Source organism: Neomonachus schauinslandi, chromosome 11 (genome assembly GCF_002201575.2).
Source record: "Neomonachus schauinslandi chromosome 11, ASM220157v2, whole genome shotgun sequence".
Classification (NCBI taxonomy): Eukaryota; Metazoa; Chordata; class Mammalia; order Carnivora; family Phocidae; genus Neomonachus; species Neomonachus schauinslandi.
This window is the reverse complement of record NC_058413.1, coordinates 15,685,175-15,702,173: the sequence shown is the minus strand read 5'-3', so window position 1 is coordinate 15,702,173 and position 16,999 is coordinate 15,685,175. Positions and strand designations below refer to the sequence as shown.

The 16,999-nt window shown below is 51.0% G+C and overlaps 1 long non-coding RNA gene across 1 annotated transcript; it reads left to right on the top strand.

Moving 5' to 3' along the window:
* The first annotated feature begins 907 nt into the window (after positions 1 to 907).
* Positions 908 to 16,080, top strand: LOC110575756. The gene is made up of 3 exons (XR_002480037.1): positions 908 to 973; positions 2,132 to 2,280; positions 15,937 to 16,080. It is a non-coding gene; the product is annotated as an uncharacterized LOC110575756 (long non-coding RNA).
* Positions 16,081 to 16,999: the final 919 nt, after the last annotated feature.

The following is a 16,999-nucleotide window of genomic DNA, read 5'->3' as shown; positions in this document are numbered from 1 at the left end:
CAAGCCAAGTGGAACCATCCAGCGAGCAGCGGGATGGGTGCGCCGGGGTCCCCGCAAGCTGGGACTGGAAGCGCCTCCTGGGGGCGGCTGCTGACTACTCCCAGCAAACCAGATGGTCCAGAAGGAGGGTAGAGGAAGAAGAAAGTGAGCAGGTCTCTCCGGGACGACGAGGAATGGGACTGGGGCGGGTGGGGGTGGGGGGGAGAAGGGTGGGAGGGGGAGGACCACGCAGACGCGGAGCAGCCGCCGGGAGACCAACCCCGCGCGGGCTGGGCGGGCCCGGCATTGGCCTCCGCGGCCTCCCCGCGGGGTGCAGGCGGAGCCTGATGGCGCACGGCGCGGGCAGGCCGGGGGCGGGGGGGAGCGCCGGTTGGTCAGCCGACCCCGGCCGCGGACTTCCCGCAGCGACCCGGGCTGCCTCGGCCGAAGCCGCCGAGGACAGCAGGGCACCGCGCGGCCCCGGACGTCTCCTGCAGCCGGGTTGCCATCCCGGCCACCCCCCGCCCCGGCACCCCCAGGCTCCCCGCGTGCCCAGGCCGCGCCTCCCCGCGCCGCGCCTCCCCACCGCCGGGACCTGGCGACGTCACTGCGGCTCTGAGCGCGCTAATGGAGGCACGGGCGGCGGCGGCGTGGCGCGGGTGTCCCCCGGGGAGGTCCCGGTCCTTGCAGCCCGCGGCCGCGTCCTTGGCCCTCCTCCAGGGGAACCTCGATTTTTCCAATCTCAGGAAGGCCGGCTGTCCTTCGGCTACTGATAAGGACGCGACCGCATGGTAAAAGATTTTAACAATGCCCGGAAAGAAATAGCCGGACCCAAGAAAGAGACTAATAATAGCAGCCCGCTAGAGTTCTGCTCGTGTGCTCAGCGCTCTTAAGAACAATAATAACGACAACAACCATAAGAGCCACCATTTATTGAGCGCTTATTCTGTGCCAGGCACTGTGTTAAGCGTTTTGCAGGCAACAACCCTCGGAGGTAAGTACCGTTATTATCCCTATTTTAAGGAAACCGGGGCACGGAGAGGTTAAGTAATTTGCCCCAGGCACACAGCTAGCTGATGTCCGTGCCAGAATTCCAACCCAGGCTGTCTGATCCCATGTAATCCTCATGTCAACCCATAAGGTCGGGGATCATTCTCTCCATCTTAAAGATGAGGAAACTAAGGCACATGGAAATTTAAGTACCTTGCCCAAGGTCACCTAGCTGGAAAATGGATGAGGCAGAAAGCGAACCCAGGGCTCCTCTCTGTCCGCAGAACCCGCGGTCTTGGCCATAGGTGATGCCACTTCCAAACCACCTCCGACAGCCCAGCAGGCTTTGGCCCCGGGTCCCAAGAGGCGCAGCCTCTGCGGGGTTTGGGTGGGTTCCCGCGGCCTCCGATCCCCGGGTGTATCGGATGTTTCCGAGCATCATCTCTGCTCAGCCCGCAGGCGTCTGATACGGACGCGTGTCCCGGAATCCGGTCGGGACCCGGCCGCGCTGTCCTCAGAAGGGATGGAGCGGGGGCGGAGGCAGCGGGAGGGATCCCTGGTCCCACCTGCAGAGCGGCGGGGCTGGCGGCTTGCTCCGCGCGGCCGGCAGAGGGCGCTGTCGCACGCGCCTCGGGTCCCATGGTCAAAAGACCCCGGGGCCGGCAGCCTCCGCCTGCGGACGCTTGGACTCAGAACCGCCCCCCCCCAGCCCCCAGTGGGAATCCTTCTTGCCTGGCGACTGGCACCCCTCTGGCCCCTCATCTCACCCCTGAGCCTGCTTTTCCTGATCACTCTCCCCCATTTTCTGTGGTCCTGTTATCCCACCGTGGGCCTTCAAGGCTTCCCCAAGTCCCTGCACCGCTGATTTGGTCGCCTCTTGCTGAAAGGCAACACTGATTCCATTCCACTAAAAGGCTCAGGTGTTTGCAGGTCAACCTCGGCTTTGTCTCCCCTTCTCACGGGCGCTTTGGTGATGTAAAATGGGGATAAATCGTCGACTTGGAATAGATAACTAATTTTCTTCGCCCGAAACAGGAGGAGGGGCTTGTTTAAGGAAGGAGCAGATTGGTTGAAAGGATCTATTTTTAATAGCTACAGTGTCTTAAGAGCCTGTTTTGTGCTGAGCCCTTTATGTGTCTTGACTCCTTAATCCTCATGACAGCCCTGAGAGGAGCATACCATTATTCTCCTTTTGATAGAAGAGGCCACAAGACTGGTAAATGGCAATCTGGGCATCCACCAGGAGGATCTAACTTTAATGCCATGTTCCCATCACCGGAATGTACAAGCTGATCCAACTGAACAGAAGAGGTAAGATACAAACCGACCAAAAACAAACCAAAATCTACTCTAAGAGTGCTTAGAAATACCACATGTGAATTAGAGGCTTCAATTGCTCTCTCAAATGTCTGAAAAAGAAAAAGAAAACCTAAAGGTTCAATGAGAGGAGAATAGGAATAAGGCTTGTAGCTTTTGCTTGGAAGAGCATCCAGAGAGGCCCACTCACTTTCTATGACTGGGCTCTGAGGAAATAAAGGTGGTTCTAGGAAAATCTGAAAAATATGAGAGGGGGAAAAAAAAATGCCTTCTGTGGTTTTTTTACTTTAACCAAGACTCATTTTGCTATTTGTGTTTTATTTTTAAATTAACGTAGCTCTCCCCACCCTTTAAATTGGCACATAAATAGCAAAAAAACAGAAGGAAGGCCAGCTATGAATTTCAAACTTGGTGGGTTTCTCAGGAAGGAGGTGCATGACTTGAAGTGGAAATGAGGATTAAATGAGGTGCTTTAAACATTTGAAAGACAGACTTTCCACAAGGAATTTAGATCATAAGCCCTTAGAACGGGAGCTTTGTCTGGGGTTGGGCTCTGTATAGTGTCTAGAATCGGTGAGTGCCCAAGAAATGTGGAAAACGAATCATGCTTTTGGTGTGTGCCTGCATCATCTAACCATCCAGGCCGCCACTTTGCTTATGGTTTTAGAGTGTGGCTTCTAGGGGATTTTCCTGTCCCCTGGGTCTTAGTCACACACCCTCCCTAAGACCCCTTACTTTCCCAGAATTTCTCTCTGGGAACTGAGTCAATGTGAGGCAACTGTTATGGATGATGATGTCACTAGGCTTGGTTAAATAGAATCACTGACTGGAGGCCTTTCCAAACAGGGAACCTGAGACGGAAGGGACCTCAGGAGACCTGTCACTTCACGGTTCTGATTCTCTTGCCCTGTCTTTGAACTACAAGGACTCTCTCTGCCCAACACAAAAGAGCCCTGGGCATCCCAGGAGGCCTCTTGCAAAATTCTTGGACTTCTCTGACCTTACCTCCCTCTGCTCCTTCCCTCATTTTTTCAGGGCATTCATTCTACAAACATGCATTGACAGCCCACTGTGCGTAAGTGTTGTGGGTACAACAGAGAACCTAACATGAGCTCAAGAGCTCACTTTCTCCAGTTCCTACTCAGCTCCTGACCTCAGGGCTCCAACTTTCATGCCTAGAGAGGCCCCACAATAGTCAATGACTTGCTTCTCTAGGTGGGGACTATCGCTCAGACATATCTGACATTCTGGATAGCTCCTGGCAGCTCCGGGAGACCACACCCTGTGACCCCAGGATACCACCTTGGTGACATCCATTGGGCAGGAGGTTTGGGTCCTGAGATATACCCTCAGAAGCAAGGCCTGGAAATGCACTTGCCCACACTCCTTCCTACCCTTTCCTAGATGGCATGCCTTCAGTTCATATGATCATTGTGGACAACCTTAATGGCTTGGGCCATATTTATGAAGCATCGGTTACAACAACAACAAAAATCCCATAGTGCCATAATACCCCACCATTCAAAGGAAAATGTTGGCTTAAACAAACAACAGTGACTGGCTGGCAAGTGGATATGTCAGATAATGCTGAGTCTTTCAGGTCATTTTGTTATTGAACGTTGGGACTGAGTTATTCAAAATAATGAGGGGAAGGAAGAACACTAGCCCTGTTTTAGCTTTCCAGATTATTCAGATGGAATAGGTTTTCAACATCAACACTCTAGTAAAGACAGAATGCTTAAGGTATACATTGTCAGTTTTTGTCTTTTTGGAAAATCCATTAATACTCAATGACTTGGTCTTCACCCATTCCAAAAAAAAAAAAAAAAAGAACGTTGAACCACAGAATTCAGATGAGGGCCCTGGAAATCCCTTTAGAGAGTAGATTCCAAATCATATTCATTCTTCTTGAGTTTCTCACCCCCCCCCCCCCTCGCCCAAGACTGTCCCATCCCTGCTAGCTAGCTACAGCATCATTTTCTCTCCCCTTGAGGAAGGCAGAGGCCCAGAGACCAGAAGAATGAGGGAGTAGTGAGGAAAACTCTTCCCTTACCTGAGTTGCAGAGCCACTTGAATCTATAGAACTGTTACATTTGTGCTGTGTCTGTGTGAGTTCCTGGTGGTTGTGCATTCTCTGGCTGATGTCCAAAATCTCCATACATAGGGGCCTGAGATACTCTAAAAAGAAGGCCTATCTGTGAAGGACGTGTGTCCACCCACCAAGACGTTCTTGGTGGTCAGTGTCTGCATGTCCAGCAGCTGGGGTGAGGAGCTTTGGAACCACTGAGCATTCCTGCTGGGATCTTTCCAAGCCCTTTTGGGAACCGGCAACAGCTCTTGTCTGGGGAAATTAGTTTTGCACTTTCACAGAGTGAGAAATTCCTCAGGGGCATTCTTGTACTTGGGAAGAGAAATCAGACCCAGCTCATTCCTTTAGGGCCCATGCCATTAATAAAGCAGACGGAGTCCAGTTCTGTTGGTCCAGCTGGGGCCGTGGGGTGGGGGCAGAGGCAGTGGGGTTAAGCGAATTTCACCTGTGGCTAAGGCCCTCCCCGGACTGGCCTGGCGCAAGCTTGAGCTTTCAGGGGCTCGTGTTACCAGCGTGTAAACACCGTGAGGGACAGCCAACGCTCGCATTCGACCACAGAGGATCTCAAACCCTTCCTATCTTCCTAGAAACCCTGGCTGCCCGGCCGGCTGCTTGCTGTCTGATGCAACAGTTTGCAACGCTCGGTTCTGGAAGCCGAGCCTGCCGCGGGGCGCTGGGCGCCCTGCCGACGCGCATGCGCGGGCTGCGGCCCCGCCTGGCCGGGCGGGGGAGAAGCTTTTCACCAGATGTGCGGGGGGGGGGGGGGGCGCGGGCGGGCAGGGAGACCTTTGGCAGCAAGCGCCGGCGATCTGAGCTTAATTAAACTTCTCCCGAGGCATTGGCTGACTGATTGACCCAGTGATCCAAAAAAAATCAGAGAGGCCTGAATCGCCCTAAACGCGGCGGGAGAGAGAACTTGGGGAGTTGGCTTTCGGTTTCCCGAGCTGGGCCTTTGGATTCTGCCTGCCTTCCCCGAGCCCCGCAAGCCACAAAGCTATCGGGGTTCCAAGACCTCATTAGGGCGTCAGGCCTCGCTTGTCCGTGCCCTCCTACGGATTTCTCAAAAAGGGAACAACAGTGGTTACAGAAGGGGGTAAAGGCAACGTTCTGATAGCGTCTTGATCGGTATCTTCCTGCCTCATTTCTCCACCCATGTGCCTTAGAAGGTTTTATTAGCAGAAAGTATCGTGGATTATTTTCCGATTTTTTCAGCCATTCAGGTATTGCCTGCATGGTTTTCTTCCATACCCACATTCCATCTATATTATATATTTTTAATTGACTTCTTTTATTAACTCTCCTTATTCTCTAAATTAACTTTAAATCGATTCCCTTTTTCTACATAGCCTTGCCCTAAGCAATAACATTAGCAAAACCACAGTTTGATATGTTAGTCATATATTTTAATACACTTGAAAATAAATTCAGAACTATTCGAATAAAAAAAAATGTGTATGTTAGCTAAAAGTTTCTTGCCTACTGCATTTGGAGAAAAACTCCAGAGGTAATAAAAAAGAGCTAACATATGTTGAGTGATTGTCAATGTCCCAGGCACTGAACTAAGCACTTTATTCTCTGGCCTTAGGACACCTTAGAAGTGGTGCTGTGAGAAGGTTTGGGTCCTGATATATACCCTTCCATTTTACAAAGGGAAAATGGGAGGCACACAGAAGTGAAATACCTTTGCCAAAGATCACAGAGCCAGGATGCAAATCCTTACTAGCCTGGATGCAAATCCTTACTAGCCTCGCTCTAGAGCCTGCACTGTTGGACTCTCCAAAACAGCTAAGTTACCGCTGGAGATCACCCAGGTGGTTAGTATAGTCTGGATTTGAACCTAAGTCGGTCTGACTCCAGAACAGAGCTTTTAACTACCGTGTGGAACTCTCCTATTTCCCCAAATCTCACCTCCTACAGCCTTTTTAAATCTGTCTGCCTCCTTTGGAATTCCAAAAGTGCTTCCAAGTTCTTTCTTTCCTCACCCCCTAATCTCCACCCCCCTCCCCCTGGGCAGGTAGGATGGAGGTTCTCTTTCAATGGTTTCCTTCTCTCCTCAGAACTAAAAGCAACCCAGAAATCTCTCATGATATCCGTGAGAATCCCTACTTTAAAGGTCCTGTCCACTCTTCTGCACTGACCATGGAAATTCCACCTACGAGCATCGTGAAACTACATTTCCCAGACTGCTATTCTCACCTGGAAAGAGAACAAAAATCCTATGTCAAACCATGTGGCTCCTATTTCAGGGTTGGAAAATCTGGCCACTAGCTTGCATAAAGATTGGTATGCCCATAGACTAATTCTTCTGGCCCCAAGCAGACATGAATTTCCCAGGCCTCAGTGATGGGGCGGGGGGGGGGGGGGGGGGGGGCAAGTTATTTCAGAAACAAAACCTTCAATTAGAGGCATAAATGAAGACTTGGCATAAGACTTCTAAAAGATGGCTGACCCCTGCCCAGGAGGTAGATTTTCTTTCTGCGACTGCCCTTACCACCGCCACCCCTTCCCTCTCTTCACTTCCTCTTCCTTCGCCTTCTTCCAGATTCTTCTTTTAATTGTACCATTGTGCCACTCCCTTGTCCCCCCCTCAACCCCCATGCCCACACCCACTCTTTAACTGTTTAGTATAAAATCCAGCCCACCAGACTGAGGTTTTCTTCGACCCAAATGTTATTTTCAGAAGGAGCCATTGAGGTTGGGGTGTAATTGCAGCGTTGGGCCTCTGCAAGCCAAGCTGAAAATAATCAGTGAGGCAGATGGGGTGGGAAGAGAGTGTGGTGGCCGCTTCCACCAAAGAGCAAGAGAAACCCAATGGAGTGAGTCAGAGAGGGGCGAGTGCCAGGCTGGTCTGCTGGGCTTACGGCCAGGAGTTCAGTTAAGGGGAAACTGCCCAGGGTTTTGGGACCTTTGACTGAGGCCCAATCCAAGGTGGTTCCTGGCTGCACATCACAAGTCCATATTTCTTACGACAGCCGCTAAGCTTCTCTTGCTCTCCTTCAGTTGGGCCATAGCAACCAGCAGGCCAGATGGGAACTTAACCATCCAGTTGGCTCACCAGTCTCTAGAGTGGGATTTCTCAGTGTCAGCTCTATTGGCATGTTGGGCTGCATAAGTCTTAGTTATGGGGGGCTGTCTGGTGCACTGTAGGATGCTTAGCAAGATCCCTGGCCTCTAGCCTCTAGATGCCAGTAAAAAAAAAACACACACACACAGAGTCATGACTATCAAAAATGTCTCTAGACATGCCAAATGTCCTTGGGAGGCAAAAATTGCCCCTGGTTGAGAACCACTGGTCTAGAGTGATCCAGGTCTATAAACGGATCACACCACCGGTCCCCATGGTGGCCTCATTGCCTTGCATCACATCTCAGTGGGCCTGGATAAAAACTATTAGCCAACTCCTATTTCCAATGACAAGTGTTGAATACTTGGAACCCAGCATGAGTGCCTATGGGGTTCCAGACACCATACAAGGTGTTGAGAAGGAAGGGGCAAACAGACAGACATGGCCCCTGTCTTCATGGATCTGACAGGCTGAGACAGGGAAGACGGACGTTAAACAACCCTGAGCGAGAGGCACGTAAAGAGAAGAAATGGCGTACCATTTCTCTTTTTCGAAGAGGGTTTGTCACCTAGGTGGGGGGGTCAAGAAGGGCTCTTGGAGGGAATGAGGAATTAGCCAGTTGGAGATTTGAGGGTGAGGGAATGTTTTGCGGAGTAGGGACAGAGTGTTCAGAAGCCCTGAGTTAAGAGAGAATGTTGTGTATCGAAGGATCCCAAAGAAGCCTGTCATGGACCAGGCTTCAGACGGTGGGAAGTCATCCTCTCCTCTCATCCCCAAACTTGCTTCTCCTGTACTCCTTCTCTGGATTTCTAGTACAAGCATATAAACTTAGGATCATGTTTAGCCATACTTAACCCCCTCCTTGTTCCCGCTCAACCCCCTCAACCACCCAGCTACCAAGTTCTGTTAGTCCTACCCCCAGGCTCCCTGTCATCCCAGCTCCTTGTCTCCCTTCCCAGCACCACAATCCCGATGCAGGCTCTCTTCATTACTCAGCCGAATTTGTGAAATAGCTTCCTAACGAGTCATCCTCCAGTCTCTACCTCAGAGAAAGACAGAGACAAAGCCCACATCTCTGCTGCGTTAAGAAACCCTGCATGGCTTCCAGAGGCCTGTCAGACAGGCTGTTTCCTCCTGTGACTTTCGTGACTTTTGGGCGCTCTTCGTTCCCTGCTCCCAGCATACCTCCCTCCCACTCTCCAGCCACACCAGGCCACTAGCCACACACCCCGTGCGCCCCCACAGCTCTGAGAGTTGGCTGTTCTCTTTGTCAGAATTGTCCTTCCCCAACCAAAATAATTTGGGGAATTCCCACCTATCCTTTGGGACCCAGACAAAATGAACTCATTATACTCTCCTATCCCTTCTTAGCAGCCTTCTCTTAATTCTTCCCTCTGTTTTCATTGGGATTTATATATAGCTGCTAGTTTACCATTTGTCACGTTGACCCATAGTTATCTGTTTAAAGACGTCCCTTCCCTGACCCAGAGTCAGAGGGCCTCCAAGGCAGGTCATGTAGTGTTCCCTGCTGGTTGACTACCCAACACCCATTCTCTCCCTTCCTAAAAGAAGCCAAAGAAATGCAAGGCACGGTGTATTATTTAGCGTACAAGCTAAGCCGCTGAACAAACAGACCCAGAGTCCAAAGGCTTACGCAAGCCCACGTGCCTCAGTGGAAGCTGACCCCATGTCCGGCTCCAGGGGTTGGCCCACTTGCCCTTTCCAAGAATTGGTTCAAGCACTTGCGCCTAAACTAATCAGTGTGCAGTAGAGGCTTTTCTGGTTTCCCAATATCAACAGTCACCTTCTTTAATAATAGAACTCCTGATTTTTGGCCAAGCAGATGGCTGCCTCGTAAAAGCTACATTTCCCAGCCTCCCTTGTAGCTTGCTGTGGCCTTGAGTTTAAGGTCTCACCACAGACTGTGGGCAGAATGATTGTACCGCTTCTAAGCTGTGCCGTCAGAAGGATTGTGCATGTGCTTCCCCCTGCCTAGAAGATGATAGAAATGAAAGCAGTCTCCCTGGACCCAGGGAGGGACGCCACATGTGGAGGATGGCGGAGCCCTTCTCTCGGTCTTGGATGACTTTTCTCTGAACTCTTATAGGATAGAAAGTGACATAAATTTCTATTTTGCCTGCTCTTCTGTATTTGAAGCCCTGCCTCTGCGCCTCCGGTTAGGCGAGCCGACAAATGTCCATTTTTCTAAGCCAGCTTGGGTTGGTTTTCTGTCACATCTTACCTTACGGGGTCTCACTCCTCTTCCCATCCCTGCTGGGCCTCACACAGGAGTCAATAAACACTTGTGGAATAAATGCTCCATTGTTATTTTTCTTCTCTTACCTGTAATGACTACCCCCATAGAAGCTGTAAGCAATCTTCTTTCTCTCTGCCCAGCCTAAACCCCTAAAGTACTCACGTGGACCTCATGTCTAGCAAATTCTTCTCGGAACCTCCCCCCCCAACTAGCTACTTATACAGGGAGCTGAGGATTCCGCTATAAAATGAGAGAGTTGAATCAGCTACATCTAGCACATTGTCCCGGACTCATGTCCTATGGCTCTGCCTGAGGCTCATTCTGAAGGAGTCATTCTGTGCTCGGACTGAAGACCCATCTAGCACTAGCCATGTACAGTCTACTGAAGGTCCCCCTGGGCTCCTGCCCCAATTCCCTGTGGTCCCACAGGAGGCCCCTTCCAGCACTAACAGGCCTAGGGTTCTGTTCGACGTCTTTTCAAGCTCCGAAGGCCCATGATACTCTAATGCTATACTAAGCCTAAGAGATTTTTTTTTTTTTTTAAGATTTTATTTATTTATTTGACAGAGAAAGACACAGCGAGAGAGGGAACACAAACGGGGAGTGGGAGAGGGAGAAGCAGACTCCCTGCCGAGCAGGGAGCCCGATGCGGGACTCGATCCAGGGACTCCAGGATCATGACCTGAGCCGAAGGCAGTCGCCTAACCAACTGAGCCACCCAGGCGCCCCTAAGCCTAAGAGATTTTTGATTGGCTACTAGACCTCCAGCCCCAAGCACAAAAGATAAAGGCCTAGGGAGGGCCTGGACCGTCACAGCGCTGTCCTTCCGGATGAGAACAGAAACACTGGCAGGCAGCGGGGAGGGGGCCTTGCGATGCCCAGACATTCAGTAGGTCCTGTGGCAAGGACACTCGGCTCCCCGTGCCCATTGCCCAACCCTCCCACTGCCTTTAGTGCTGCTCAGAAGGGGAGTGCAAGCCGGTTCCAGGCAAAACATGCAGGCCTCCTTCTGGCCTTGAGAACTTCATGAGACCGGGGAAAGAGCTGTCCCGTTACTCAGCCCCCTGGAATGTGGGAGACTTAGATCTCAAGGAAAGTGACCAGTAATGGACCCTGGCAGCCAGGACCTTGAGGGTCCAGAGGTGCTTCCTCCCGAGTCTATGGTGACTCCCAACTGTTCCTTCCCATGCTTTTTGAAGTTGCCATTTATAGGACACTCATTAAGAGCTGAGCCCTGTGCTCAGCACTCTACTTGCATTAGCTTATTTTATCTTCACAGCAGTTCTGCAGGGAGGTATTGTTGCTAGTCCCATTTCGCAGATAAGCAGACTGAGGCTGAGAGGGCGAAATTGCGTGCTTGGAGTCAGAAAGCCACAGAGCTGGATCTGACCTCAGGTTCTTAACCAGAGTGTTTGGTGGGAGACTCTTGGCAGCATCTTCTCTGGTCTTCTAAGTTGGGCTGGCAAGGGGGAAGGGCATAGTAAGACCCCAGCCCTGTGAGGGCAGTGCTGATGGGGAAGAAGTTAGGACCAGAGAGAAAGGCAGTCACTGAAGTGAAGGACAAGGCAAACAAAGACCACTAGGCAGTCCCAGTCAGATATAAGGAGGGTGGCCAGCTCCACTGGACCCAACCAGTAGCGAGCAGAAGTCCTCTTCGTAAGGGGGAGTATGGTCATCAGCATCAGGAGCTTGCCCACCCGCTACCCAGCAGGAGCCCTGGAGCAGCTTGGGGTTGGCCGCGGGAGCAGGACATCACCTTGGAAAGGTCTGTGTCCTGCTTGCTTGCTTATCATTTGCTATCACATCTGTTCCTTACTTTCTCTGTTCTGTTCAACATCTCAGAGGGCAAATGTCATATGACAGACTCCCCTGCTAACTGGCTTCTGACTAGGTTCACCCAGCGAAAGGTGCCGGAGGAAGGGGGGGGGCAGGAAGAGGAGAGAAGTCTGGGTGTTTCTCCGGACCCCCAGCTTCAGGCAGCAACTCTGGCCACGGCCTCCTCCTTGGCCCCAGCTCCCAGTGGGCAGCCCCAGCCCTGAGCTCTCTACCAACCCCTCCTCCCTGTGAGTTTCCAGCCTCAGAGGTTGTGGCAGTTCTCCATAGCCGCTAACTCACTTGCCTCCCCACTCCCACACCCTCTTTCCGCACTGCCAGCCATTCCCGCTCCTGAGTGGACCTCACCCAGACCGGGTCCTCACCTCCTACCCCAGCCGGGCTGAGCAGCAGTGCCTTGGTCTGCTGGGGCCACTATGACACAAGACCACAGACTGGGTGGCTCATAAACAAATATATTTCTCACCGTTCCAGAGGCTCGACTCCCAAAATCAGGGTGCCTATATGGGTTGGGTTCTGGTGAAAGCCCTCTTTCGAGTCACACCTTGCCAACTTCTTGTTATGTCCACACGTGGTAGAAGGGCAAAGCAGCTCCACGGGGTCTCTTGTATAGGGGCACTAATCCCATTCAAAGGGTTCCACCCTCTTGACCTGAGCATCTCCCAAAGGCCCAACTTCTAACCTCATCACATTGGGCATTAGGATTTCAACATATGAATTTGAGAGGGGACACAAACATTCAGACCACAGCAAGCAGGCAACTCCTGGGCATGAGGGAGAGTCGAAGCCTATCCTATCCTATCCCCTTGAGCACCAGGTTAGCTGACTATGAGCAGAACTGAGCAGCCCCCAGCAGGACCCCATGGATCCCAAACCAGGAGCAACCGATGGGGTCTGAGTGTGCAGAATGTCTTCCTACCCAGCAGGGTCCATTCTGCCACTCACATCTTCCCAGCCTCGATACAGTCTCAGGTGGGTCACTTTCTCCGTGATGACCGAGTCGCTTGACCCCTTTGGATTTCAGTGTCCTCGTCTGCGTTGTGGGGACACTGAGGTAAGTAACTGGGAGCTGCGTTCATCATTGTTGTGAAGAACAGCCTGGGCAGGACTAGAAGAAAGAATCCACAACCTGTGAGGATCTTTGGAGAGCAGGGACAGAAGAGATACGGTCACAGCCAGTGTGGGGCTGTCAAACGGGGAAGCAGCAGGATTGGGGGTGATGCATCAAGGGGCCACCTGCTGGTCTCCCTGCCCGAAGGACTGGCACCCATCGCTCTGGTACCTCAGACTCAACCACAGTTCTCCTTCCTGCTGGTCCTCAGGTGTGGTAGGCAACACGGTCCTGAACAAAGGAATACTCCATGCCTAAGAAGGGGATGGAAGAGGTTTGGGACCTCCCCTGCCACTCCAGACTGAAGACTGGATCACTAAATGGGGCTGGGGGTGGGAGAGGCCAAGGGCCACACAAGCATTAGGCGCTGCCACTGGGTGTTTGCCGTATGCCAGGCTCTACGCACAGCACCCCAACACCACCTGTGCGCTCTCGGGCTTACTCCTCACTCCCCCTCCAGCCACTGGAAGAGGAGGTGGTATCTGTTATCACCACCAACCAACACATCCCCATTTGATAAAGGCATTGAACCTCTCAGATAGGTTAAGAAAGCCGCCCAGGGTCGGATAGCCGAATGTGGCAGAGCCAGAATTTCAACCAACTTCATCTGATAGAAGCCTCCAGCCTCCCCAGGATGATTTAATGTGTCTCACTGCCCATGGCTCTGGCATCGAGAGGGCACTGGCCCTGGCATTTGAGTCAAGGAAGTAGGGAAACGGATTGCTTGCCGAGCCCGCCCATGACCCGGCGTGGGCCTCCGGGCCTGTTCCGCCTTCGGGCTGTGTGCCAGATGTTAGAGACAAGGGCAAGGCTGAAAAGGATGGTCCACTAGGAGGCTGCCTCTGCTGATGTTTGTATGGACTCGTGCACACGTGTGTGTGTGTGTGTGTGTGTGTGTGTGTGTACATGCACGTGGACACACCAGTCTAACCTCCACCTTGGCCCAGGAGAGAATCAGGGAGGACTGTGCATTCGGTAAGTGAGGTATGAACGGCTGGGTGGCTCCGCTTTCTTCCCCACCTCAGTTCCCAGGGGGAGACTCTAATATTTTCCTGGAAAGCTGGCCATGGGCCTGGAGGCCTCGGGTCTCCACAAAGTCAAGAAGAAAGGACACTGGCAAACTCTTCTCCAAAATCAGTTCAGACCTTATCGGCCTCTCTGAGCCCCCCAAGCCAGAGGGGGCGACTCACGCCAAGTGAGGACAGGCTGTCTCAGAGCACTTCATCCCCAGATCCCACTGCCTCCTGAAAATCAACCTCCACATCCCCCCACGCCTTGCCCCAGACTCTGAGCAACACAGAATGACTCTCTCATAATTGCCCCATGGGACACAGCCCGGTGTGGTGTGAGGAGCATGAACCTTGGGCTCACCTGAATTTCCGCCTGGACCTCAGTCCAGGAGCCATGAGGCCTGGGGCTGGTGTGACCCAATCCTTCTGAGCCTCTTTCAGAGCTCTCCTGGAAAACGAAGATAATAACTACCCATGGTAATAGGTGCAGTCAGTGTGAATGCTCCTGCCCCGTCCCTTTTTCCCTGCTTCCTTCTGGATCTCCTTAACCTCCACTGACCACTTTACCACCTAGCTTCAGGCCCCTCATTTCCCAGCATCCTCCCAGCTGCGGCCAGGCTTCTGAGCTTTGCAGGAGACAGTGGTTTTGCCACTCTTTGCTTGTGGCCTGCCATGAGCCAGCTCCCCTGAGAGCAAAGGCCTCAGAGCCCTGCGCCTGGGGCCCCACCCTCTTTGTAAACACCAGTTGGGCACCAACTGACCTCGGGAGGGAAGCGCTTCACCGGAACCCTCCTCTTCCAGCCCTGCCTGCTGCTGAATGTTCCAGAGGAAGTGCCAGGCAAATCTGACACCCTCGCACCCAGGCCACCTCCGTCCTGGAAATAGGCACTTAGAGCCAAACCCTCAGCTGAAGGTGGAAGGAAGTCAAAGTCCCTGAGTGCTGCTTCTCTCCTGCCCTCCCACAGCGCACCCCCCCTCCCCGAGCCATCCCACCCAGGGCAAGTGCTCTCACATTTAAATGTTTTTTCACGATCCTGATAGACGTCCGTAAGGAGGGCTTTCCTGTTACTCCTTGTTTCTTAAAAACAAAGACAGAAATTAAGTATAACCAAATATTAATCATTTTTATTGTTCTTTGCAACATCTTTTTCTGTATTGTTAAAATTGCTCTCAATAAAAACATTTTTTTTTTAAGACTTTATTTTTAAGTAATCTCTACGCCCACCGTGGGGCTCGAACTCACAATCCCAAGATCGAGAGTTGCATGCTCTGCTGACTGAGCCAGCCAGGCACCTGTAAATAAAAATACTTTTAAGTCAATAAGATTCATACAGCTTTATTGGGGAAAAATTCAGGAAATGCCAAAAGGTAGAAAGAGAAAAATAAGAATCACCAGAATCTCTCCTCTGGAACCAGACCATTTATCTATTGGCTTATCTCCTTCTGGTCCTTTTTCTAGCATGTATTCATGTCCTTTTATTCTTTTTTTTTTTTTTAAGATTTTATGTATCTATTTGAGAGAGAGAGAGAGAGAGCACAAACAGGGGGGTAGGGGCAGAGGGAGAGGGAGAAGTAGATACCCCGCTGAGCAGCAATCCCAACACGGGGCTCGGCGAAGGCAGACGCTTAACCGACTGAGCCACCCAGGTGCCCTATTCTTTCTTTTTTTAATTAAAATATAATTGACATATAACATTGTACTTATTTTAGGTTCATTTTATTCTTTTTACCCCCCAAAATGGAATTATACTGTTTAATAACCTTTTTTCCCCTTCATAATATATTTTGAACAATTTCCCATGTCCTTGGACCTTAATCTTTACTTTAGTGCACTTCTTTTTGTTTCAGTTTTTTTCCCATGTAATCATGAGTAAGGTATATTTCTTATGATTAGGATCCACATTGATCCCATTAGGATCATACCATTTACACCACTTACTTATTTTTTCCTACCTGAAAAGTAGTACACTTTTGTTGTGGAAAAGTTAGAAAATACAGACAAGCAAACAAATGAACACATAATATCCTTGCAGCCTCACCCCGCTGAAATAACCCTTGCTAACATTTTCGTGTTTAATCGTGCTGTCCACATTTTTAGGTATGCAGGTAAATATATAGAAACACACATTTTACAATAAAATCAGAATCCTATGATTCATATTATTTTTAACTTACATTTTGTTGTTTACTTAACAATACATCTGACATTGATTAGAATTGTTTCAGCTACAAATAACAGAAGACCCAAAGGAACAGTGGCTTAAACATGTTCATTTCTCTCTCTAGGAACTGATGTCCAGAAGTAGGCAGCCCAGGCTGGTACAGTAGCCCCGTGACCATCAGGGACTCAGGCCCCTTCTACCTGGGGCTCTCCATCGTCAGCGCATGCCTTCCACTAGTGACCCAAGACAGCCAATGGAGGAAGAAGCAGCAAAGAAGAGAGAGCCCTGTCTCCTCGAAGGATGCTTCCTAGAATTCACATGCATCACGCCTGCTTGTACCAACACTAGCCAGAACTAAGTCCCACCCCCCCCCCCCCCCCCCAGGAAATGGGATTTATCTGAATAGAGCTTTTATTACTATAGAAAAAGGGAAGAACAGATTTTGGGGGGCTAACTGGCATCTCTGCCACATTTTACAAACATCTTTCCAGGGCACCTAGTTGTATATCCCATTTTTTTCTTTTTTTGGTGAATGTTTGACCACATCATTAAATATCCTTCCATTTTTAATGGCTGCTTCACATCCCATAATACGCAGGTAACATTACTTATAGATCCAATGCCTTCTTACTTGATATTTGGGTGTTTTGCTCTGACAAATAAGGCTCTTCTATGGTTAAAACTTGTCAGAGGAAGAGATCCCAATCTTTCCTCTACACCCTGGGGTTGCCCACCAATGACATTTTGCTGAGGAGTCAGGGTAGTAGCTGCCTTGAAAGCTGGCTTATGGGTCTGAGTTTATTTCTGCAAAAAAAATGAAGCTTTTTGGCAACAGGTATACCCCTCAGTTCCCCTTGCAGAGGAAGTCCAGGGGAGGGGGGGCCGCTGGGGCGGCGGGCAGAACCTGCTGGACAGTTCTGCCCTGGGCAGGAGGAAGATGGGTTGGGGGACGTGGGGGGCTGCGGGCTGGGGGTAGGGAGTGAGTGGGAGGAGACTGGGGACTCTCAGGAGCCAGGGGTGGACCTGGTCCTGGAGAAGCAAGGAGACTTGATGGGCCCAATTCATTTTTTTTTTTTAAAGATTTTATTTATTTATTTGAGAGAGCGAGAGCAGGGGGAGGGGCAGAGGGAGCGGGAAAAGCAGCAGGGAGCCCGATGCAGGGCTTGATCCCAGGACCCTGGGATCAT